This window comes from Schistocerca americana, chromosome X (assembly GCF_021461395.2).
Source record: "Schistocerca americana isolate TAMUIC-IGC-003095 chromosome X, iqSchAmer2.1, whole genome shotgun sequence".
NCBI classification, from domain to species: Eukaryota; Metazoa; Arthropoda; class Insecta; order Orthoptera; family Acrididae; genus Schistocerca; species Schistocerca americana.
In genome coordinates, this window is record NC_060130.1 from 832,335,609 (window position 1) to 832,362,362 (window position 26,754).

The following is a 26,754-nucleotide window of genomic DNA, read 5'->3' on the forward strand; positions in this document are numbered from 1 at the left end:
ATGTGAATCAATTTCCAATCTGCATGAAGTTTAGGATCAAAGGTGGGTTACGATGGTAATCGGATGCTTTTATAAAAATCTGCGACAGGAAATGTGCTGGTTAAACAAATTGCAGAATTTCGTGAATAAGATTCCTGATCAAGCTACAGTGACAGCGGGTGACGACGACTTGCGAGGAATATTGTAAGAGCTTCATGCGATAAAAACAAGTGCCACTTGCCGATAGAATTTTTTTTCGTGGTATTGTTATCACAGTGCAACCGTCAGTTGGTCTATGACATGTATGCAATTATCGTATCTTCAGTTCGTCAGTACAGCTCGATGTATCTGCTATGTGTTCTGTATTTCTTAACTGTCGATATCTGCGTGATGCGCCACGGCAGCGCTTCTGCTTTTACTAAGTAACTGTATGTCTTCAGTTTTACATATGTGTGACTGTGTGTTATATGCAAATGCTTAATGATAAAGTCATACATTCACAAGCTAATAACGTTTTATTAACGACCTGTTCAGCATTTGTGCAGTTCTGTTCCAAATATTCTGAGCGTATTTCCCGAAAATTACATACAGCAGGCAGTTAGAGAACCAACTCGACTTAGACCTCCAAGCAACAAAAGGACCTCAAGTTTACACGATCTTCCTAATTCGAGGTACTTGCAGAGACCACATCCGGACAGATATTTAGTACTCTCGTTTTTCAGGATTTTACGTATCTGTTCATGTTTTACGTATATGTTTATATATACTATAATTTGCGTACTTTACAACTTCTCGTGTCTTTCCAAAATTTTAAGTTGTGTCCCACTGCCCTCGACGTCACGTCGACATCGTGTCGCATGAACGTTATAATGCTTCTCTCAGCCAAACACAATAAATCAATATGTGCCCAAAAGTATCGGAATATAATGTATCACTGCTAATCCACCATCAAATTACTGGATTACGTGTGTGGCGTCATAGTGCGTGAGTTAGAAAGGAACACGTATCCCCCACTGGTAGAAATAATGACGTCTGGACGTAATACTGACATCATAGCAAAAACCTTAAGCACTGCTACTTTACTGATTCCCAATCAAACATAGCATATATATATAAGATAAAGCCTTGCCAAGCCACCTCAACATTACTCATTTTGTAATGTAATACTTCATGTTATAGAAATGGCATGTTGTTAATTATATGAGAAGTATAATAATGTAACAGCAAAATTTAATTGCTTCCAACCAAAGATACTGTGTGTATAAGAAATAACACAGCGTTACAAAATACCCACCTAAAGAGGTGACCAGTATCTGCAGCAAAAGGTATCACGCCTTTAGGTTAGGCAACATCTCAAAGGTCCGTGTGTGGTACAGCTGCGACATCGAACACCATGTTAGCAATTACCGAGAAATTTTAATATCATTTTAGGTGCAATTGTATCCGACTTGGCTGCTGTTGGAAACAGTACTATTACGAAGGTGGGCAGAGCCATCAAGCCCACGGCAAGCAGACCTCGAAAATATACGGACTGTATTGGAACTAGGCACCAGGCCTCAACATCCTTTCGTTCTCTCTGGACGACTGGGAATGATGTTTTCAAAAGTAGCGTCTATGTGTGGACGACGTCTTTCTCGGTCAGGCGGAGCTCTCAGGTAGAAGGAAAAGCAGTGTAACAAGCAATAAATTATTACGTCATTACGTAATTACGTTAATAACGTTATTACGTTATTATTAACGAATAATTGAAACCCTCATAATTGCATAAAATTGTCAAACCCGTATACAAGGCAACAAAAATGAAATTCTGCAAAAAATAGCATTAGAGGAGTGACAATTACCAAATCTACACATGCAATGTAGACTACAATTACTAAACTACGAATTACTACAACAATACTACTGTCTGATATTTATACAATCAGAAGATTTCCAACGGACGATCCGAAGCAGCGGTCGCCACGTGCATGGGGGCTTAATTAAATATAATGAATGCAAATACTTTTAAGTTTTTAGTAGCTGACTGTCCCGTTACGAAGTCTCGTAAACGGTTGGCCCTGACTAGTTTTAGTACGCAATCTGACTGCATAGAATAACAACAAAGAATGAAAGAAAATTTCCGTTAACACAATTAATTAATTAAGTCCCCAGCAACTATAAAACGTACGAAACCAAAGCACAAATGTAACTCTTCTGTGTGTGGAAGTGTGATTCAACGTACACATCTGGCACGGTTCTTCTTCAATAAGGCAAGAAATTTTAAATACCATTTATACTAAAGTAATTTAAAAAAATAGAAATACTATAATTGCGTAAGGAAACCAGAATTACACTCTAATACAAGAACACAAGCCAGATGCTTAGTTGACTGAACCTGTAATGACGCATTATTTAAGACACTGAAATAATAATTAAAAAAAAGGAATTTTTTTTTTACCTTCATATGTATTGACGAAAACCACTCTGATCATTACAATATCTCCATTCGAACAACATCTGCTGTCTAGCCCATCAAACAACTGCATAAAACACGGCCTCAAATAGTACAGCTATCAATATCCTCTCAGCAAGATCTGCAAACCCCTCACTACGACGACATCTCAACAACGACTTGAGTCCCCCTACTCCACAAGCACTGACTACTGCCACATCTCGACAAGCACTGTCAGTGGAGGCGGCGGAATAAAACTCTTTGGCGCAATCACTGGCGCTGTGGCTCAGTGTAGCCACCTTTCAACATATTAAATTATTATAGTACAATTGAAGCACACTTTAATGTGAGTGACAGAGCTCACTGGGAATGCTCCCTCGCGAAATGGTGCCACCAAACCTGTTTCTGTTACACCAAAATAATTCAGTACTTAATAAACACTTTCGCCTTACCTAGACGTAGCTAGCGTACTTTCTGCTCTAGGGTATGACGTATGACTTCCTTCGACACACGCATGTACACACATAATCACATGAAGCAGGTAAAGATGTAGATTCGTAGTAATATTTATGAAGCTATTTAGATAGATAAAAAATTTCTCTGTTTGAACGACGCAAGTGCTGTGTGTCGACACAGCTTGCTTTATTTTTCATACGGAGTGTTAAGAATTTATGAATTTATAAATTAATACAAATTATTTGCAAAATAAAATTAATTATTGATAAATATGATTTGAAATGACTATCAAGATGAATTTTGCAACATTGAATGTTTATCGAAAATTTATGGCTGCAGACTATAAAATTGTGTAATTAAGTTCAGATTTGATAATACAATTTGGAGTGTAGTGATAAATAAAGGAATTTTTTGATACAAACTTAAATATTCAAATTGCTTATGTCAGCTGATGGAAATAGTAGTGATAAATTTACACATAGATCTCAAGTAAGTGTGATTTCATTACTTCCTTTAAGTAGTGGGATAAATCATTTGGATGCGATAAAATTGTGCGTCTTAGCGAATAATCTAATTTATATGACTTTATCTTTAATATTCTGATACAATTTATGAAGTTTGATTGTTTTCCACTGTCATTTACCTCTACATGAGATCTGCTACGTAACGTTTCCTCCAATGTAAATGCTCACAGATGTGGCCAAGGTAATGGCTTCCAGTAGGGAAACGTAGTTGCACCCTCAATTGTGTTGCCTCTTTTACAGCCGCTGAATATTGCGGGAACCATATCAAAACAGATGTCCACGGGAAGCCGATAAGTTGTCGATGGTTCGTATCGAAAAGGAATATGTATGTGGTGAAATTGCGGACTTACGGAATATCGTCTCACAGTTCATAGTCACTGACGGAAAATCATCGAGTAAAGGAGAAGTGGTTTGCGGCGTTCCCCAAGGTAGCTTTGCACTGCCTCTGCAGTGCCTTATCTATATGAACGATTTAGGAATCAGTCTTAGTGGCGTCTTAGTTTGTTTGCAGATGATGCTGCTGCTTATCATTTCGTAAAGTCTTCAGAAGTTCAAAACAAATTGCAAAACGATTTGGAAAAGGTATCTGAATAGTGCGAAAATTGGCAATAGAAAAGACAAGTTCATCCACTTGAGTGCTCAAAGTAATAAGTTAATGTTCGGTTACACGATAAATCAGTCAAACCTGAAGGCGGTACATTTAGCTACATACCTAGGAATTCCAATTACGAACTATTTAAATTGGAAAGAACACATACGATAGACTACGTTTTATTGCGAGAACTCTTAGCAAATGTAACTGATGTACTAAACTAACTGCCTAAACTACTCTTGTTCGTCCCTTTTCATAATACTGCACCGCTGTCTGGTATTCTTACCAGATAGAGTTAACGGAGTGCATCAAGAAAGTTAACAGAAGAGCAGCACCTTTAGTATTATTGAGAAATAGGGGAGCCAGTGTCACAGAAATGATACAGGATTTGGGTTGGACACCGTTCAAACACAGGCGTTTATTTGTAGCGACAGATTATCCTTACGAAAACTCATTCACCAACATTCTCCTCTGAGTGAGAAAATATTTTGATGACGCTGGTATACATAATGAGAAACAATCATCGTAATGAAATATGGGAAACCAGAGCTCACACGGAAAGTTATTACTGTTCGTTTTTTCCGTGGGCTCATCCAGAGTGAAATTACACATAGTTGTTATGTCGGTAGTACAAAACTAGTTCAAATGTCTGTGAGCACTACGGGACTTAACCTCAGGGGTCATCAGTCCCCTGGAACTTAGAACTACTTAAACCTGACCACCCTAAGGACATCACACATATCCACGGCCGAGGCAGGATTCGAACCTGCGACCGTAGCGGTCCCCCGGTTCTAGACTCAAGCGCCTAGAACCGCTCGGCCACAACGGCCAGCTGACGGCAGTTCGATAAACCCTCTGCTAGCTTCTTGTTTCCATAGTTAAACTAACGTGTTTATCTCTTTCGTACACAATCTCTGTTGGTGCAACGTGTATTTTGATTTGTGATGATGATTGTCCCTTCAAGCACTGTCGAAGTCTGGAATCGTCGTCGCAAGAAATAGAAGATTAGCGACAAGATGTTCTCCTAAATCTTCAGTTCCTCTATCTTCTCTCTTATGTGTGCTTACTCATATGTGATCGCTTCTGTGTTGTTAATTTCGAAAAACTTGTGTTGCCTTTTAACATTGGCTATTTCACTACACGATGATAATTGTCTGGAAACTTTTTCGTTTCACCCGTCTCTGTATGCACATGCTACTTCCATTGTGATCGTAATGCAATTCCGTTCTCCACGCTACACATTCCCACTATTTACTACATTGAATACTACGTCATTTCTGCTAAATTGCCGCTTTCTTCGCTAATAAACCGACACATCACTCTGCTCGGCTTCAAGTTATCACGTATCAGCTTCAACTGGCATTTTCATTTATCACTTGTCTCGTAATAAAAAAAATGCGCAGGCATGACTAAGGAATGGTGTTTGTGCTCAGGCCCGTATCTCCACGTTTGAAGTAAATGTACGGCAACCAATATCTTCCTTCAGGGCCCCAAATATATGGAAATCGCGTTGGCGGAGTTCGAGGATGTGTGGAGGAAGTGTAAAGTACAAAATGGCCCTGAGTACTATGGGACATAACTTCTGAGGTCATCAGTCCACTAGAACTTAGAACTACTTAAACCTAACTAACCTAAGGACATATCAAACATCTATGACCGAGGCAGGAATCGAACCTGCGACCGTAGCGGTCTGCGCGGTTCCAGACTGAAGCGCCTAGAATCGCTCGGCCGCCCAGCCGGCGACGTGTAAGATCTTAATAATAAATTGCTTCAGCGTACTCGTATTACTACACACGAGAATTTGATGACATACTATTCTACTACGATTTTGTCAACGACAGTTATCAACACCCACTTGTCATGGACGACAAACGATATGCTAACCAACTCATTCCATCTCAAAGTAAAGTTCAGCAAAATCATTCAGCGATTTTCCGACAGTGAATTAGTCATAAACAAAAAATGTAAGTGTCAGCTGTCTACCAGAATGGTCATGTCATTTAAGGAACTGTGAGGGTTGTGTCGTGTAGAATACCAAATTCCAAATAAAATATTTGATGAGTGGGAGATCCAAAAGTCTTAACCCACGCCCTTGGTCATGGAATTTCTACAAAGTTTGAAATATGCTGCGTTCTCCACAGAAGTGATGACGAACGCCATGTTCTCAGACAATAGGTTGGCGTGAACCAGAGACTGAGCACTGTAAGTTCGAAAACTGTTGGGTCTCCGTAAATTGGCCACTAACGCACTACAAGCAGAGATCAGATCCATTTAGCTGATAGAGTGTGTGATATTCAGAATTTTTTTTTAATCCTGTGCAACATTCCGCCCACTTCACCCTGATCAGCTGCCGAAGCGTTCGCAAAAACGTACGAAGATTGGAAGAGGAGTTCTAACAATATAAGGTATAGAAATTTGGGTAAAAATCCAAAGTTACAGCGGTGTTAATTTTTGTGGTAAGTGCAAGTGTACATCGGAAGCAAAAGCGTACGGGTAACGGAAGTAGTGTATTTATCGTGAGAGACAACAAACTCTTATAAGCTGATACAAAAACTTTAGCTACATGCCAGATTATTTGGCAACACTCAGTATAATGTGTGGGCATAATTCAATAAGTGCATCTATCTATTTATCACCGGAGTCACGCAAAATTGTAACCGGAAACTTCAAAGAGAAGCAACTCGCTAAAATTCATGTCCCTCGTTCACACTGTCATGATAGGAGATGATTTTAATCGTAAAGATGTGGATAGGAATTATTAAACATTTGCGAAAGTTGGTCACGGTAGAACACCACGCAGAAAATTGCTATATGCCTTTTGTAAAATGTACATAGTTTAGATAGTTAGTAAGTCTACATGTGATGATAATTTGTTGGATCTAACGGCAATAAATCGTAAGACTGAGGATGTTCGCACTCAAAATGGTATCAGTGACTTTGAGGTGGTCGTGAGAGAGATCAGCCAGGAAAACAAGACGGTTGCGGAAACAGGCCGCAATCTCTTTATTATTTCAAGAGTATTTGGCATAACTGTTAAAACATGTATCCTACTGTGAGATGATACTTTCAACGCAATTTCGGAAAAATGATTGTGGTGCCAAGCGTACCATTATTCTAATAATGCGTACCCCTCATCGTGAAAAGCAAATCAGTGGCCACGAATTTCTCTGTTCAGTGCCACAATATCATGGAAATCGCATGGGGAGGGATCGGGATCGTATGGAGAGTGTGTAAGGGCTTCCAGGAAACTTCAGCAGCTTATTCAAAATTGCTTAGCAGTATGTGGACGGGCATTTAGTTGCGAAAGTTATTTCGATTAAATAGTGAAATAAATAGTTGTAAAGTGTAACATGAAGAAGAGAACTGCAGTACTTGTGTTAGTTGCCTATGAGTCAGTGTATGCCTGCAAGTCGCTGAAAGAACCTGCTGAACTTTACTTTCAGATCGAATGCGGGTTTAAAATGTCGTTCGTCGTACACGACAAGTGCTTGTCGATTAGTGCCGTTGGATACACCGTAGGAGAATACTACTGCCGTGTGAAATAGTAGGACTTAATTTTACAGTGCACTTGGTTCACACTCCACAGCAATCACGAATCCTTTTTCTTATTCCATCTCGAACTCGGAACAACAAATGATGGAATGGCTTACGTAGGAAGCAGCAGCAATTACTATGCACGAAAGCATAACCATGTTCAGAGAACTGAATTCACGGACAAGCCGACAAGACGTGAACAATGAACGTCAACACCACTGAGAACAGACACTTCTCAACACAACAAAGGTGGTGTTTATCTTAATACCTTACTATTGTAAGGTATTATTAGAACACTGGCTGTAGTACTTCTGAAGCAGATTTTTAATATCACTGGATAGAGGACACTGCCAATGAACTCTAATAAAATGACTCCAACAACCACGCTAGAGTTTCGCCAAAACAATTAGTTAGCAAACAAACAGTTTGGCCTTAACTAGACGTGGCTAACTTTCCTGCTGCTCCTGACTATGCCATATGGCTAGATAACGCAACAATTAATACACATAATCATAGAAAGCAGGTACAGATACAGAATCGTATTAGTACCTAGGTAGCTATCTACATAGATAAATAACATCTCTGTTTCGACGACTGAAGTGCTGTGCGTCAACACCATTTGCTCATTTTCCATCAGGAGAATTAAGAATTCATAAATTAATACAAATTATGGAAAAACGTGGAGAACTATGATTTCAAATTACGAACAGAATGATAGTTGCGACATGAAATATTTATCCAAAATTTAAGACTGCAGAATGTGGAACCATGTTAGTTAAGTTCATTTTTGCTAATACAATGTGATGTGAATTGATAAAATAAACGGAATTTTATAAAAACAAATTTAGATTTCCAAATTACTTATGACAGCCGGTAGACACACTAAAGATTCATTTTACATTTTGCTCTCAGGTAAGCACGATTTCACCGCTTAATTTAAATAGTTAGATAAAGCATCTGACTGCGAGAAAATCAAGCGTCAGAATGAAAAATCGAATATATTTCAGTTTATTGTTATTGTTCTGAAATGATTTATTCAGTTTCATTATTCTTCATTGATATTTAGCTCTACGTGAAGTCTGTTTGGCTCGAAAGTTATCAGCCACTGATGTGTCGAAGAGGATCACGTCCAGTTGTTGTTGCTCCTTCACCTGAGAAGTATCTTCAGCAGCAGCGGAATAACGCAGGTACCATAATAAATCAGATGTCCATGCGAGGATGATAAGCTGAAGATAGTTGGCATCGAAAACGAGCAAATTCATTCAAAGAAATGCTATTAATTCATACTGTTGCTGTTGCGCACCTTCTTGAGCTGTAAAGATCGCTGATAAGAATTGTAGTCCAGTCGACCTAATGCTTCCTTCGTTAAAATAACGAGTATTTCTTTTTCGTACACTTTCCCGGTTGCGGCAGCGTATATTCTCGTTTTCTGAGATCGCTTCGTCTCTTCTCACATTTTAGATGTCCGGAACCTTCGACGCAAGAAACAGACGATTATGAGCACGATGTTCTTCTGCATCTTCAGTTCCTGAATCTTATCTCTTACATCTGCATATTACTTTTTTTGTTTTATTCGCTTCAGATAACTTCGAAGATACCGTTTCTTCACTGAACATTTGCTGTTTCACTGCAACGATGCTACTATAATAATTAGTTGGAAACTTCTGTGCTTCACCCGTCTCGGCAGGCGCAATTCTTCCATGGTCACCGGTCTGCAGTTTCCTTCTCCACGTTACACATTCCATTTGTATACCACACAGAATACTACCTCATGCCGGCCGCGGTGGTCTAGCGGTTCTAGGCGCTCAGTCCGGAACCGCGCGACTGCTACGGTCGCAAGTTCGAATCCTGCCCCCGGCATGGATGTGTGTGATGTCCTTAGGTTAGTTAGGTTTAAGTAGTTCTCAGTTCTAGGGGACTAATGACCTCAGCAGCTGAGTCCCATAGTGCTCAGAGCCATTTGAACCATTTGAACCTTACACATTCGCCATTCGATCCATATCCATCCCAACTAGATTTCCTTGTTTGTGAAGTACAGAAGTAAGACATTCTTGGCCATCGATTTGCTTCTGACGTAGAGGAGCAGGCCTTGGTATAACGTTTTTCCAGTGGCTCCCACCTATATAACCACCTCAAGGTCAGTGATACGACTCTGAGTATAAATATCCTCATACAGGTGTAGTCAGTTTATTGCCGTTAGATGGAATAAGTTTCCATCACGAGTGGGCATCCGAACTAATTAGGTACTTTTAGAAAAGGCATTTAGCAATGTTCAGCATGGTGCCTTACTATGACCAACACTTATAAATATTTAATTATTCCTATCGATACAGCTATGATTAAAATTTTCTCTAAACAGGGCAGTATGAAAGGGGATCATACACTTTAGCGAGATGAGTTTGGCTTTAAAGTTTTCGGTTACATCCAGGCGTGAGTCAGGTGGGCAGTAAATATATCCAGTTATAAGACTTTGCCCATATAGATTCTGAGTCTTGCCTAAATACTTGGGCATGAAGCTTCAATTTGTATCTCAGCGAGATCTGAGTTTGTTGGCTCTTGCGATAAATACACTACTTCCACTTACCACACGCTTATGCTTTCGGTTTACACTTACATTTACTACAAAAATTATCACCGCTGTCAATTTCTATTTTTACCGACATTTCTGTACCTTGTATCGTGTGTACTGCACACTTTTTCATGAATTCTGCCTATCCTTGTACGATGTTGTGAATGCTTCGGCAACTGATCAGGGTGAAGTTGATGGAATGTCGCCTAGGCTCAAAAACTATCATGAGTATCCCACACACCATCAGCTAGATAGATCTGAACGCGGTTTGTAGTGCGCCACTGACCCATTTACGGAGGCCACACAACGCTAATCTATTAAGCCCCAGCTCCGTCCAGCTTGTCACACATATCTTCAAAGTCTGTGGTTCACACCACCCACTCGTCTCACAACAAGTGGTCTTCGATCAATTCTGCGGAGAAAGCTGCATTTTGCAAGTTTCGTTGAACCTCCGTGAGCAAGGGCGTGGATTTTAACTTCTGCAGCACCTGTTCACAAATTATTTTTATCCAATTTCGCGTCCCTCGTCAACTCGGTACAACACTCACTGGTTCAAAAGCTACTTGCGAATTTTGCTAGTATTACCGCTTTCACTTGTGTTTGTTGCTTATGATTCAGTCAGTGTCTGCAAGTTGCCCAAGTAAACTGATGAATTTTACTTTCAGCTGGAATGCGGGATTGAAATGTTGTCTGACGTACGTGACAAATGCTTATCGATTACTGCCGTTGGCTAAACCATGGGAGGATTCTATGTCATCAAATTCACGTGTCAAGTTATAGGACATCTTTTCACCCTTTACTCGGTACACACTCCAGAGCTCTCACTAATCATACTCTAATTCCACCACAAACTCAAAACGACAAATACGGAATTTCTTACGTAGGAGGCACAGGTAACTGCTATGTATTAAAGCAGAAATATGTTCAGAAGACTAAATTCAGAGACAGCGTGACAAGGTGTGAACAGTAAATGTGAACATTAATGAGTACAGAGATTTCTCAACACAATAAAAGTGGTGCACACCTTAATATTTTACAAGTGTAATAAATTAATACACTGTCGGAACACATAACATGGATTCACTTAATAATACAAGAACACTTGCTCTAGTACTATTGAAGCACACTTTAATATTACTCAGTACAGATAAATTTCAATCAACAATCACGAAATGCCATCAACAAACCTGCTACTGTATCGCGAAAATTATGTATTACTCCACCAGTACTTTCGCCTAACCACCTTTACGTCCCCACCGCCCCAGCCCCCCCCCCCCCCCCCCACCATAAACCTTGCTGCTGGTGGGAAGACGTGAGTGTCTCAGTGATACATAGCCGTACCACGGGTGTAATGGTTCCGCATTGAGTGGCACCAGCCTTTTCTGTAGTTGCATTGGCAACAGTCTCAATGACTGACTGATCTGCCCTTTTAAGACCATCCAAAACGACCTTGCTGTGCTGGTACTGCAAACGGCGAAAATCGAGGAATAATTACAGCTGTAATTTTCCTGAGGGCTCGACGCTCTACTGTACGGTTAATTGATGATGGCACCCTCTTGGGATAAACATTCCGGAGGTGTCCGGAAGCCCATTCTGAAAGTATATATGAGGAGTGTAGCCATGTATGGAAGTGAAACTTGCACGATAAACAGTGTACACAAGAATCTAATAGATGCTTTTGTCACGTCGTGGTACAGAAGAATGCCGAACATTCGATGGGTAGATCACGTAACTAATGAGGAGGTACTGAATAGAATCGGGGAGAAGGGAAATTTGTGGTACAACCTGGCTAAAAGATTGGACACACTCTGAGGCATCAAGGAGTCACCAATTTAGTAATGGAGGGGAGCGTAAGGGTTTTAAGTCGTCAAGGGAGACGAAGATATGAATACAGTTAGCAGATTCAGAATAAAGTAGGTAACAGCAATTAATCGGAGATGAAAAGGAATGTGCAGGATGGAGTAGCATGGAGAGTTACATCAAACCAGTCCTTGGACTGAAGTCCAGAACAACAACCTACACGTGGGTAGCCCCGCTTCTGCTCTTGGCTATGGCATACGTCTTCATTCCACACACGGATATGCACACATAAGCACATAAAGTAAGTACAGATATAGTAGAATCGTAATATCATTTATGTAGGTATTTAGAAGGATAAATAATTTCTCTGTTTCGACGAATGAAGTGCCGTGTGTCAACACAGTTTGCTTAATTTTTTATAAGGAGAGTTAATAATGTATGAATTAATACGAATTACCGAAAATTATTGAAAATGCTGAAATAAAAGATCAGTGATGCTCAAACCTGGACTTGAAATGTTTTTCAACACTATATGGCTGCAGAGTATGGAATCATGTTAGTTAAGTTCAGTTTTGATAATACAATTGGCCGAGAAGTGATAAAATGAGCAGACTTTACAAAACAAATATAAATACCGAAATTGCTTATGGCAGCTGATGAAATAAGTAATGGTTTATTCATATTTTGGTCTCACGAAAGCATGAGTTCATTGCTTAATTTAAATAGTAGTTACTACGTACAAATTACGCGTCCTTGTGAAAAGTTGAATATATTTTGTGTTGATTCCCCTTGTCCTGAGGTAACTTAGTCAGCTTCGTTATTCTTCATTGTCATTTATCTCTACGTGTAGTCTGCTGCATATTGTTTAGCACGAATGGAAATAGCCACTGATGTGTCGAAACATATGGCTGTCAGTACGGAAATGTATTAGCTCCCACACCTAAGATGTATCTCCTGCAGCAGCTGGATATCCCAAGAGCCATTGTAAATCGTATGTCCACGGGAAAACGATAATTTGAAGATGGGGCATATCGAAAACGAAAAAGTTAATTCACAAAGGTTCTATCAATTCACACTGTTGCTCATGTGAATCGTCTTGCTTCGGAAAGTTCACTGATAATAATTATACTTCAGTTACCTCCTGTTTCGATAGTCTAAATAACCATGGCCACAAAATGCCCGTCCAAATACGGCTAAGCTTCTTTTGAGTTCGCTGCAGAAGTTTCGTTGCAAGTCCTTGCACAAACTGCGAAAAATATCGATCGCTCCCCATGTGATTTCCTGTATTTTGGAGGATTGTAGGAGGACATTGGTGGCCATGGATTTGCTCCGAACGAGGAGGAGCACATCTTGGTCCAGTCAAAATGCAATAGGCAACCGCATACATTGTTCCATAATGGCTATGACAGTCTTGTCTCACAGCAGCATAGAGGATGTAACAGTTATGGCATTTCCTCTTGAAATATTAAACAGTTTGCTTACGTTTTTTTTAACTGTCTCGGTTTAATGGGATGCTTCTTATACAATCGCAATAAAATCACTGATAACATTTTGAGTATGAACGTCCTCAGGCAGGTCTAGTCCATTAACTGCCATCAAATTGAATATATTTCCATTACGAGTTGGCTTCCGAACTATCTAAGGTAGGTACTTTTTAGAAAAGGTGTAGTGAAATGCTCAGCAAGAGTGTCTTACAGTGACCAACACTTATGAAAGTACAATTATTTCGAACTATACCTGTATGATTAAAATCTTCTCTACTCAGTATGGTATGACTGAGTACATGCGTTTTGGCGACATGAGTTTTTCTTTAAAGTTTTCGTTTGCCTCTGGGCGTGGGTTCGGTGGTCAGTAAGTAGATCCAGTCATAAGATTATGCTCAGGCTTGATTCTGTGTTTTTCCCGAATAATGTGGCATGTAGCTTCATTTTTTATGTAAGTGATTCCAAGTTTTTTCTCTGCTGTGATAAATACTCTACTTACACAGACGAATATGCTTTCAATATTCACTTTCATTTGCCACAAAATCTGTCAGCCCAGTCAGTTACGAATGGTACCTAAATTTCTTTATCTTGTATCGTGGTACCACCACATCTTCTTACGAGTGCTTCCAGCCATTGTGCGTTGCTTCGGCAGCGATTCAGGGTGATGTGGATGGGCTGTAGGCAAGGCTAAGGAACTCCCCTGAGTGCGTCAGGAAAGTTAAGCTTCAAATATGAAAGATTTTTTAAGATTTCATATTGCTTTCAAATCCTGTTTTCTTGCTCTACGTTTCTCCAGAAGAACACGTCTATAAATTGTAAAGCAAGAAACAAATATAAGAACGCTGCTCCAGAATAATAATGTCCACAGATAAACATTTTCCAAATGGGAATAAAAAACAGGATATCTCACGTTCCACCACTTTAAAAAAATCGGAATTTTAACGACTGCACTTATTTTCAGTAACTGCTCTGAACGTTGGTTCAGAACAGCAGTATTTCCGGACAAACAGTCCTGAAATTGCAACCAAAACCATATGTTGAGCCAGCCCTCCAATTTTGGAAAAATAACCAAAATTGACACTCACTCAGATTAGCTTCAGTTGTTCTGAATTACAATGCCGGCAAAAAAATGATAATGAACTAAGAGGTAATATGTAGAGCATTTAATGTAGCAGTTAAAAGGGAAAAGTTCTTTAGAAAACTAAAATCATGGTTTGGATTATTCCAAATAGGCAACTATCTGAATCATATCGTATCCGAAAAGTAAGTGAGAGATATCATGTGCTCGCGTTCAATTTACATAGGTTACTCTTTCACTAACGTGGGTAAATTACCAACGTAAGAGCAAGCAGGAAGGACCACGTGCAGGTTTTCAGTTACCTTTCCTTCTTTTCAGGTTTCTCCTTTGTGTTTGGCTTGATCTTATTAATACCGTATCCTCTCCTTCACTGTATAGTCTATTTGGTTTGTTTCTTTAAGTTTTTTACACTTTTTCACATTTTGACCATTTTCATCATTTGTATGATTATAATGATACATATCTCACTGGAATCATCTTATGTTTAATGCCAAACGAGAAGTGAGGCGTTTCCCGTTTATGCCTTTTATGCCTTTGAAGAACTACGCAAATGCGTTTAAGGCAAATTAAACGACTCACTTCAGTTGCTGTATTACAACCTACAATTAGTGTTACTATTATCACTTACTTACATCGCAGTTGCTAATTTCTTTATTTTATGGATATTGGTAATGTTTCCTGAGAGCTGCATCGTTTTAGTAATGCGTCAGTTTTAATAAAACAAGAATCGCTGGGGTATGTTGGTGTAATACTGTATTTGCGTAATGACGTAAAGACAAAAGACTGGCTTGAGCAAGAGATCTTCAATTATGCGTGTTGATTTCACATTGTGAAATTCAAACAATTCCCCACCAAATTTTATAATGGTGATATAATGCGTTATTTACCTTACATTCCCGTCTCAACAATAATTAACTGTACCTACCAAGGTGTACGTCATACTTGCTACGCAAGTGAATAATTTCATTAAGCCAGTATTGCAGGAAATCTGTGTTTTGAGACTCGCTCAACATTTGAAAGACGCGCAGTCTGGAAACCGGGGTTTCTGTGACGATTTGATAAAGATAGATGTGCGAACTGAGTTTCTCCTGTTAGTTTCTTCAATCTTTTCACTAATGAACCTGTTCCATCTGTACAGATGTATTGTGAATACTTTACGAACACAGCAAATTGTTCTTGCATACAATAATATCGTGATATGGATGCAGACCGATTGAGTGAATTTCACCTTCGTGACGTTCAATCTTCATGACGATGAGATTTTCAATGGTTTTTCATCCAGTCAATCCAAAAATTGCATTTTGGAGCTCTTGCTTTGTCTACTTGAAACCCAATTTGTTGGTAATTGAGGAAGCTCAGTGTCTCCAAATTTCGTTAGTTGACATTCACCGATTCTGGGCCAGATGCCAGATAAAATATTGCGGGCTACCACTTCTGTTGGAACATGAGTAATTGGATGATAGTACTACCCTTGAAGTCACCGAACACTTGTTATGGCTGAAATTACTCATAGAGGTATCGAAGTTCTATTACGACGTATTACAATCTGCAAGAGACATTCCCGTCTCTTTCTCTTCGTAGCCTGCAGAGCTTGTGAAATGTTCGATTGAATAGGATGAGTGCAGATACGAGGAACATTGCGAAATGTTGAAACGAACCGCTACCAGTGCTAACTAGCAGGATATCCAAAGGGAACAAACCAGACATACCTGTAAACCTAGAAACATATGCTCTGCACTTTCTTACAGGAATATCATTTTCTAAAGTGATAAGTGGAAAGAAATGTCATCTCTCATCTGCAGCATTTGTGATGCCTTAAAATACTAGTTTGGAAGAATATAGAGGATGAAGGAAACTTTCAAACGATCACAAAAATGTTATTATCTACAGGGGAGCAAACTTCAACATCAATTCCATACTATTATTACATTTATTAACTATTCAAAAATGTCGTTCTGGAGACTGTTGAGAACTAGAGTAAGTCACAACAAATTTAGAAACTATAATTCTGCATATAAAGGTAGGCTAATAAGAAAATTGGTATGGTTTCCACTTCAATACTGTTTACTTGTCGGCAGTGTTTGACCAGAGGATACTATGTTCAGGACAACTACAGAAACACACAGCAAGAAAAAACGGACAAAAGTGTGAAAAGGGCAGCTGTTAAAAACGTGGCTTAATTTCTATTTCAGTACTATTTCTTTGTCGGGATAGTACTTATGGAGCAATGTTCGGAATACGTAGAGTAACTAAAGGCACACATTAAAAACCCCAACTTTTCAAAAAGAGAGGACTAGGACAAAAATTTCGCTTGGTTACCGATTCCAGACTACCAGCAAGTTGACACGAAGTAACAACAGCGTACAAAAAACCAACTTTCAGTAAGTGTGTTCTGGTGAATGTTGTTCTGGAGCAGAGGAGCAGAAAAACCCGGTTTTACAAAACGGGGATGGTGGCGGAAGATATGTTTTCGCTTCACATTTGAAACCTTCTTATCTGAGGACGTTGTTTTCTGGAGAAACGTTGGAGTCTAAACTAACGGAGGCTCGTGAGTATCCCAAAGACCATCAGCTAGATGGATGGGTCTCCAGATTATAGATTCCTCCACAAACTGAAAACAACGAAATACAAAATGACTTACTTAGGAGACACCAATGGTTTCTATGTATTGTAAGATCGACATCTTCACGGGACTTAACGCTGGGATAAGTCGATAAGATGTGAGCAATGAACCTCAACACCACTGTGTACAGAGCGCTCTCGACACAACAAAAGTGGTCCACATCTTAAAATATTAATTATTAAATATAACTGACCTGCTAAATAACACTGTTAAAATTATTAATTCTGGAATACTCCCTGTAGTAATAATGAGGCGCACTTCAGTATCACTGGATGTACGCCACTGTCAACGAATTCTCACGAAATGCGACCACAAAACCTACCAATGTATCACCAAAATAATTCAGCAGGACACAATTACTTTCTCCTAACCTACACGTGGCTTGCCTCATATCTGCTCTCGACTACGACACATCACCGCTGTATACACACACGCAAACACTAATAGTCCCATTAAACAGATAAAGGTATAGAATTGTAGTAATATATACGTAGCTGTAGCGGCTCTAGGCGCTTCAGTCCGGAACCGCGCTGCTGCTACGGCCGCAGGTTCGTATCCTCCCTCGGGCATGGTTGTGTGAGAAGTCCTTAGGTTAGTTAGGTTTAAGTGGCTCTGAGTCTAGGGGACTGATGACCTCAGATGTTAAGTCCAATAGTGCACAGAGCCATCTTGAATGACACAAATAGCACTCATTGCGTCATTCACCAACTTTAATTAACGGTCGCGAACGTCACTGATTCCAACGAGGACGAAATAGCTTTTATGCATGTTTTTAGATAAATCTCTACGTCTTGTCCAATTTTCTCTTGCCCTCTCGTAAAATAATTGCAAATATATCATGTCTCTTCTGAAAACTTTGTATTTCGCTGCAAGGCTTCTGTTATGATAATTTGCTGGAAATGTTTTCGTTTTACCCGTCTCTGCTCGCTCAAACTACTTCAGTTGTCTCCGGAAAGTAATACTCTTCCTCACGTTACATATTCAAACTATTTCTACACAGAATATTTCCTCAATTCCACAAAATTATCAATTATATCATCATCAAAATGGAATGCCCCTTTTTCATTTATCACTAGCATCGTAATAAATAACGGCACACATCTGCCTAAGGGACATGTTTGTAGCCAGACCTGTGTCTCTTCTTACGGAGCAGATCGGCGTTGATTAACATTCGTGTTTAGGATTCAGAAAATACGGAAACCACTAGGGGAGAGGTGGGGACTGTATGGAGGATGTGCAAGGGCTTACCAAATTACTTCCGCAGCGTACACGAAATAACGATGGCAACAAAATGCCTGTCTACATTCTGCTAGGCTTGTTACAACTACACTGATGTGATTTCCATGTGTTTGGAGGACTGAAGAAAGAGATTACTGGCCATAGCATTCATTGGGGCGAAGATGAGCGCGAATTGGTACAATCATGTTACCATAGGCAACCGCAAACATTTATCCATAAGGTCAGTGACAGATTTGTCCAGCAGTAGGCCAAATGTTTTCACAGTTATGGCGATTACTCTTGATATAATAAACAGTTTACTTAAGGTAGGTACTTTTTAGAAAAGGCATTTAGCAATGATAAACGGGGTGTCTTACCATGACCAACACTAAGAGTTATTCCTATCCATATCTGTATCATTAGAAGCTTCTCTATTGACGACAGTCAGAATGGGGTAAAATCAAACGAGATGAGTTTGAGTTTAAAGTTTTCAGTCACATCTGGGCGTGAGTCCGGTGGTTAATAGGTAGATCGAGTTATAAGAATATTCCCAAAATTGACACTGAGTCTTGAGGAAATACTTTGGCATGCAGCTCCAGTTTTATCTCAGATGATCCGAGTTTGTTGTCCCTTGCGATAAGTACAGTACTTCTATTTCCCATAAGCTTTCAATATACGCTTGCATTTGCCACAATAAATCTCACCTATGTCATCGTCGATTTTTTCATAAATTTCATAACCTTCTATTTTGTGGACTCCACACCTTTTTACGAGTGCTATCAACCCATGTAGGTTGTTGCAAATGATTCGGCAGCTGTTCAGGATGATGTGGACGCAAAGTCCCCTAAGCACAATACCCTCGTGAGTATCCCACACGCCATCAGCAGGTGGATAGTATCTCTGATAGTATTGCGGCACTTAGACATTTTCTGAGACCCTACAGTTTTCGAAACTACAGCACCAAGCTAGGAGCTTCCAGCCCTGTCCAGCTTGTGAAACAATCATCGTAGTCTCTGGTTCGCGTCACCCATTGGTCTCAGAGCAGGAGGTCCCCTACCTGTTTTGCGGAGAATGTTATACATTGTAAGCTTTGTTGAAATTCTGTGAGTAAGGGCGTTGATTAATACATCTGGAACAATTACTTATCAGATAATTTTTTTCAGTTTCGCCTTCTACTTGGCACGACATTCACTGCTCCATAAACGACATGCTCGTTTTTCGAAGTAACCTGCTATCACTTGTGTTGGTCTCATATGATTCCGTCAATGTCTGGTAGTCACTGCATGAATTTGCTGACCCTCACTTTGAGTTGGAATGCAGGGTTCAAATGTCGTTCATCGTACATGACTGTGGTTGTCGATAACCAACTGCTGTTGGCTAAACGGTAGGGGAATACTATGTCATCAAATTCCCGTGTGAAATAATAGGTTTTCATTTCATCGTTCTCTTGGTTCACACTTGACCGCAATCACGAATCGTGTTCCGATTTCATTACAAACACAAAACGGGAAGAAGTGAACGATTTACCAGGGAAACAGCAGAAACGTGTTTAACTAATAAACACAAAGACATCCTACAGTATTCGCCCCTACAGCGCTAATCTAGGCACTCCCAGCTCTGTCCAGCTAGTCATAAACTCATCGAAATCTCTGGAACACGCCGCCCACTCATCTCAGAACAAGAAGTCCGCTATCGTATCTGCGCAGAATTATGCATATTGTGTGCTTCGATTGGATTCCGTGAACCAGGGAGTGGATTAAGGTTTCTGCTGCTATTCATCAAATACATTTTTCAATTTCGATATCCACTCGGTACAACCTTTACTGGTCTATTAACAACATGCGCGTTCTACGTGGTAAACCGAAATCACACGTGATCGTTGCTTATGATTCCGTAAGTGTCCGCAAGCCTTTGGATGAGCCGCTGAACGTTACTTTGAGATGTTATGTGGTGTTGAAATGGCCTTCGTCGTTCATGAAAAGTGCTTGTCGATAAATGATGCCGGCTAAACTGCAGGAGAATTCTATGACATGAAATTCCCGTGCGATACAATAGGACTTCATTTCACCAATCACTTGGTTCACACTCCACAGCAATCAAAAATTCTGTTCTGATTCCATCATAACTCAAAACGACAAATACGCAATGGCTTACGCAGGAGGCTGCAGCAACTGCAATGTATAAAGACAGAAAGATGTTCAGAGGAATAAATTCAAAGCTGATCCGAAGAAATGTAGGTACTGAACGTCTACATCACCATTCTCGATACAACTAAAGCGTCGCATATCTTAAAACACTAACAATATAATATGCTGTCTGAATAGATAACACAGATAAAATTATTAATACTGGAACACTCGCTGTAGTTCCACTGACGTACACTTCAATATTTCCCATCCTAAGGGATTGTACAAGTATGTGTGATCCATACTAGCCAGGTATACTGAACATCTCCAGAGAAGGCAGCATTAATTGTCACAGGTTTGTTTATCCCGCGTAGGAGTGACACTGAGATGTTGAAAAAACTAAACGAGCAGATTCCTAAAGTAATACGGAATCTATCCTGATAAATCTCCTAAAAAGTGTCCAAAACCGGCTTTAAATGGTGACTGTAGGATAATGTTAGAACCGTTACCCATCGCTCCCTTAGGGTACGTGAGGACTAATCTAGGTTGATTACAGCATGCACAAAGGCATGTAAACAATTACTTTTCTCTCACTCCATACGTGAATGGCAAGGGAAAATGTCTAAATAGCTGATACAATGGGACATACCCTCTCTCATGCTCTTCGTAATGGTGTGCACGTTGTAGACTTATATGCTGACGTAGATGAATGCCACTACGACGCCTTAGAATGAAATTCATAAATCATGTCTGTATCTACAATCTTCGCTATGTGCACATAACATGGCAACGCGTGCAGGACGGTGGTCCCTGATGCTCGCACAGAATTGTTAGCATACTATGATATTTGTAGCGATTTAGCTAACACTATGACCTATCTGACATTTTTACGTACTTAATAAGCATACATAATATTTTACGATGAAAAGGGTTTATGCCCTTACTCCAGCAAGTATGCCTGAATACTCAATTAGATACAGTTCATAGCGAACCTGTTTGTTGGAGGTGTTTTTAATACAACATAGAAGATCTATCCAGCTTGTAACGTAACAGCAGAGTATTTTGATTATTATCGCATGTTGTTGCCATCATAATTTAATACCGAATGTTTTTTAATACACTGTTTTTGAAACCATTTGTTACCTATGCAATATGTATTAAACAATTTAGTTTGTTGAAATTATTTTCTACATGAAATTATCTTCGTTATTAATGTTTGTAAGAAACTGCTATCTTCGTGAGGGTATGATGTAATATATTTGTGAACGTGGTCTTCAACCAATGAGGTAGGATGTGTGACTAGAGTCAGTGGTAATCGTTCGTAGCTAAACAATGGTGCAACGCAGTTGGCACCCAATATGCTCAACAATCAGCTGATTTTGTGCAGTAAAGTATGGAACAATAGCGAATGCAGGCGATAGTAGGATGCATTTACAGTTGGATGTCATCTCAGTTTTGTATTAGCCTATGACGAGAGATTCTTTAGGTTAAATCTATGTCGTAACTGCTAGCACTACACGTTCAGGAAGTAGCATGGGCAAAGAATGCAACATGATGAGCAGCAGCTAAATGGTCAATATGAGACGTGAAGATACCATAATATATTTACTGCCATTTGCTTACATGTCTATGCTTCAGTAAAAAGAATAGAATATTTTTCTATTCTTCTTAGATATGTGAAGGGACGATGATAATTAAATACGTTAAAGTGATTTATAATTACATGAGTCAGTATTACTTGAAAGCTTGTAATTTCCTTCCTCCCATGTCGTTTTACAAAGTCGTGTAAATCAAAGAATAATTATAGACATAATAAATGTTTTAGGAATAATGATAATGTGACGTAATAGAGGTACAAATTACATGAATTCCACAGCGCTAAAAAAGATTATTCAGTTTTTACTGTTAACCAAATTATTTTGATTCTGAAAAATAACCAAAAGTGTCACAGATATAAACAAATGCGTAATTCATTTACTGGACAGGTTGCTCTGCAATGTTTCATTACAATTTTGACGTTATATATCCTTTATCGTAATAAATCGGCATTTTCTGTTTAGTTAGGGTAGATTATATTATATCATACCGTATTACATATAGTTCGCTGTCAACAGGAGTGTATATTTGTCGTATAATAACATTTCTGTTGAATTTGTTATCGAAGATATCCTCAACAGTCTTTCAGGGATCAGGAATTTTAATCATAGCTTTTTCTGTTACATTGATAGAAATCTTATTTTGGTTACGAGCTGCTTCATGTGCTAAAGGGGATTAATAATTCTTTTAGCTTAACAGATCCAGAAATCAGAATAAAATTAGCAATCACAACGCAACCACACTTTGAATGCTCTTGTCGAACACGGGATAACTTAGTTGACGTTTATAAGCAGATGTGAATTGCCCAGACTACTGTGCAATGGTAGGCCTAGGCGCCCTGGAAAGGGTAGACAGAGACCAGGGAGAACTCAGGGTGTTATACCGATCTCTCTAATAACAAGTACGAGGTCCTGTAAGTACTTGAAATGAAACAGAGCCACAGAGACTTCCGTCACCAGCCTGCTATACCCTGGGTCAAGAAGTAAATTTGAAAGGCTAGGGGTGCTGTAGATTATAAGTAGAGAAAGTTAATATAATACCAGCCAACTGCAGGAGCATCTATCATATAGAGTAAGGATACAGAATTAATACCGCTTATTAAAAGTAATAATGACTGGACAGTATTAGGAACAGATATTTCGTTGAAACCGGAGGGAAACAGCAACTAAATCCAGAATACTGATTGCAATGGTCATCTTAAGGATAGGACAGAGGGTAAAGGGACCATCTATATATAGTTGTACACAATTCGGTAATATCGGGCGAAATTGTTACTGATTCTGTATATGTATCAATCTCCAATCGGCATGAAGTTTAGGATCAAAGGTGGTTTACAATGGTAATCGGATGCTTATATAAAAATCTACGTCAGGAAATGTACAGGTTGATCAAATTGCAGAATTTCGTGAATAAGATTCCTGATCAAGTTATAGTGACAGGGGGTGACGATGACTTGTGAGGAATATTGTAAGAGCTTCATGCGATAAAAAACAAGTGCCACTTGCCGATAGACTTTTGTTTCGTGGCTCTGTTATCACTGTGCAACCGTCAGTTTGTCTTTGACATGTATGCAATTATTATATCTTCAGTTCGTCAGTACAGCTCGATGTATCTGGTACGTGTTCTGTTTTTTTTTTAACTATCGATATCTGCGTGTAGCGCCACGGCAGCGCTTGTGCTTTTACTAAGTGACTGTATGTCTTCTGTTTTACAGATGTCTGACAGTGTGTTATGTGGAAATGCTTAATGATAAAGTCATTTATTCAAAAGCTAATAACGTTTTATTAATGACCTGTTCAGCATTTGTGCAGTTCTGTTCCAAATATTCTCATCGTATTTTCCGAAAATTCCATACAGCAGGCAGTTTGAGAACCAAATCACCTTGGACCTCCAAGCAACAAAAGGATCGCAATTTTACATGATCTTCCTAATTCGAGGCACTATCAGAGGCCACATTCGGACAGATATTTAGTACTCTCGTTGTTCAGTATTTTGCGTATCTGTTCATGTTTTACGTATATGTTTATACACTGCTGGAAATTGAAATAAGAACACTGTGAATTCATTGTCCCAGGAAGGGGAAACTTTATTGACACATTCCTGGGGTCAGATACATCACATGATCACACTGACAGAACCACAGGCACATAGACGCAGGCAACAGAGCATGCACAATGTCGGCACTAGTACAGTGTATATCCACCTTTCGCAGCAATGCAGGCTGCTATTCTCCCATGGAGACGATCGTAGAGATGCTGGATGTAGTCCTGTGGAACGGCTTGCCATGCCATTTCCACCTAGCGCCTCAGTTGGACCAGCGTTCGTGCTGGACGTGCAGACCGCGTGAGACGACGCTTCATCCAGTCCCAAACATGCTCAATGGGGGACAGATCCGGAGATCTTGCTGGCCAGGGTAGTTGACTTACACCTTCTAGAGCACGTTGGGTGGCACGGGATACATGCGGACGTGCATTGTCCTGTTGGAACAGCAAGTTCCCTTGCCGGTCTAGGAATGGTAGAACGATGGGTTCGATGACGGTTTGGATGTACCGTGCACTATTCAGTGTCCCCACGACGATCACCAGTGGTGTACGGCCAGTGTAGGAGATCGCTCCCCACACCATGATGCCGGGTGTTGGCCCTGTGTGCCTCGGTCGTATGCAGTCCTGATTGTGGCCCTCACCTGCACGGGGCCAAACACACATACGACCATCATTGGCACCAAGGCAGAAGCGACTCTCATCGCTGAAGACGACACGTCTCCATTCGTCCCTCCATTCACGCTTGTCGCGACACCACTGGAGGCGGGCTGCACGATGTTGGGGCGTGAGCGGAAGACGGCCTAACGGTGTGCGGGACCGTAGCCCAGCTTCATGGAGACGGTTTCGAATGGTCCTCGCCGATACCCCAGGAGCAACAGTGTCCCTAATTTGCTGGGAAGTGGCGGTGCGGTCCCCTACGGCACTGCGTAGGATCCTACGGTCTTGGCGTGCATCCGTGCGTCGCTGCGGTCCGGTCCCAGGTCGACGGGCACGTGCACCTTCCGCCGACCACTGGCGACAACATCGATGTACTGTGGAGACCTCACGCCCCACGTGTTGAGCAATTCGGCGGTACGTCCACCCGGCCTCCCGCATGCCCACTATACACCCTCGCTCAAAGTCCGTCAACTGCACATACGGTTCACGTCCACGCTGTCGCGGCATGCTACCAGTGTTAAAGACTGCGATGGAGCTCCGTATGCCACGGCAAACTGGCTGACACTGACGGCGGCGGTGCACAAATGCTGCGCAGCTACGCCATTCGACGGCCAACACCGCGGTTCCTGGTGTGTCCGCTGTGCCGTGCGTGTGATCATTGCTTGTACAGCCCTCTCGCAGTGTCCGGAGCAAGTATGGTGGGTCTGACACACCGGTGTCAATGTGTTCTTTTTTCCATTACCAGGAGTGTATATAAGATATACCACACCCAATAGATAAAGCCTTGCCAAGCCACCTCCACATTGCTCATTTTGTAATGTAATACCTCATGTTATAGAAATGGCGTGTTGTTAATAATATTTATATATTAAGAATAATAATGTTTTGTTGCTTCCAACGAAAGATAGTGTGTGTATAAGAAATAGCACAGCGTTACAAAATGCCCACTCAAAGAGGTGACCGGTATCCGCAGCAAATGGTATCACGCCTTTTGGTTAGGCAACATCTCAAAGGTCTGTGTGCGGTACAGCTGCGACATCGAACACCATGTTGGCAATGGCCGAGAGATTTTAATATAATTTTAGGTATAATTGTATCCGACCTGGCTGTAGTTGGAAACAGTACTATTACGAAGGCGGGCAGAGCCATCAAGCCCACGGCAAGCAGATCTCGAAAATATACGGACTGTATTGGAAATAGGCACCAGGCCTCAACATCCTTTCGTTCTCTCTGGACGACTGGGAATGATGTTTTCAAAAATAGCGTCTATGTGTGGACGACGTCTTTCTCGGTCAGCCAGAGCTCTCAGGTAGAAGGAAAAGCCGTGTAACAAGCAATAAATTATTACGCTATTACGTGAGCGTATTTGACGTGTACTAGTAAATCACCACAGCGCCCATCGCACTGTAAGCATAATGTAGAGTATCCATCAAACGAAACGGGAGGACAAATTTTAATCCATAGTAGAGAATAAATCGCGATGGATATGAGATACAGCAAAATGTCTCAGATAAAAGTTGTAGGAGGCAAAGTGGGTCACGAATTGCTGCTACTGGCCGTTAGCTTCAACGAGATTTTCATGGTGGTGTGGAACTCAAGAATGATTTCATTTTAAATGGTTCAAATGGTTCAAATGGCTCTGAGCACTATGGGACTCAACTGCTGAGGTCATTAGTCCCCTAGAACTTAGAACTAGTTAAACCTAACTAACCTAAGGACATCACAAACATCCATGCCCGAGGCAGGATTCGAACCTGCGACCGTAGCGTTTTAAATGGGGACCCTAATATTTGATTTAAGTTTGGAAAAGAACGGCAAATTTTACGTATAAAATAATGCATGACTCACGATCATGGCTAGGTCAGTGAAGGTCATACAAGCAAATTTCGTTTTACTTCAACAGAGGAGGGATAATGCCTGGAAACGTTGGATGATTGTATAGTGGGCCAGTGGATCGTTAACGAGCATATGCCAATGGATATGAGGAAATGCAATGGAAGGCACCATTGCACAGACTACGTCCTTGGAGAAGAAATACATAAATA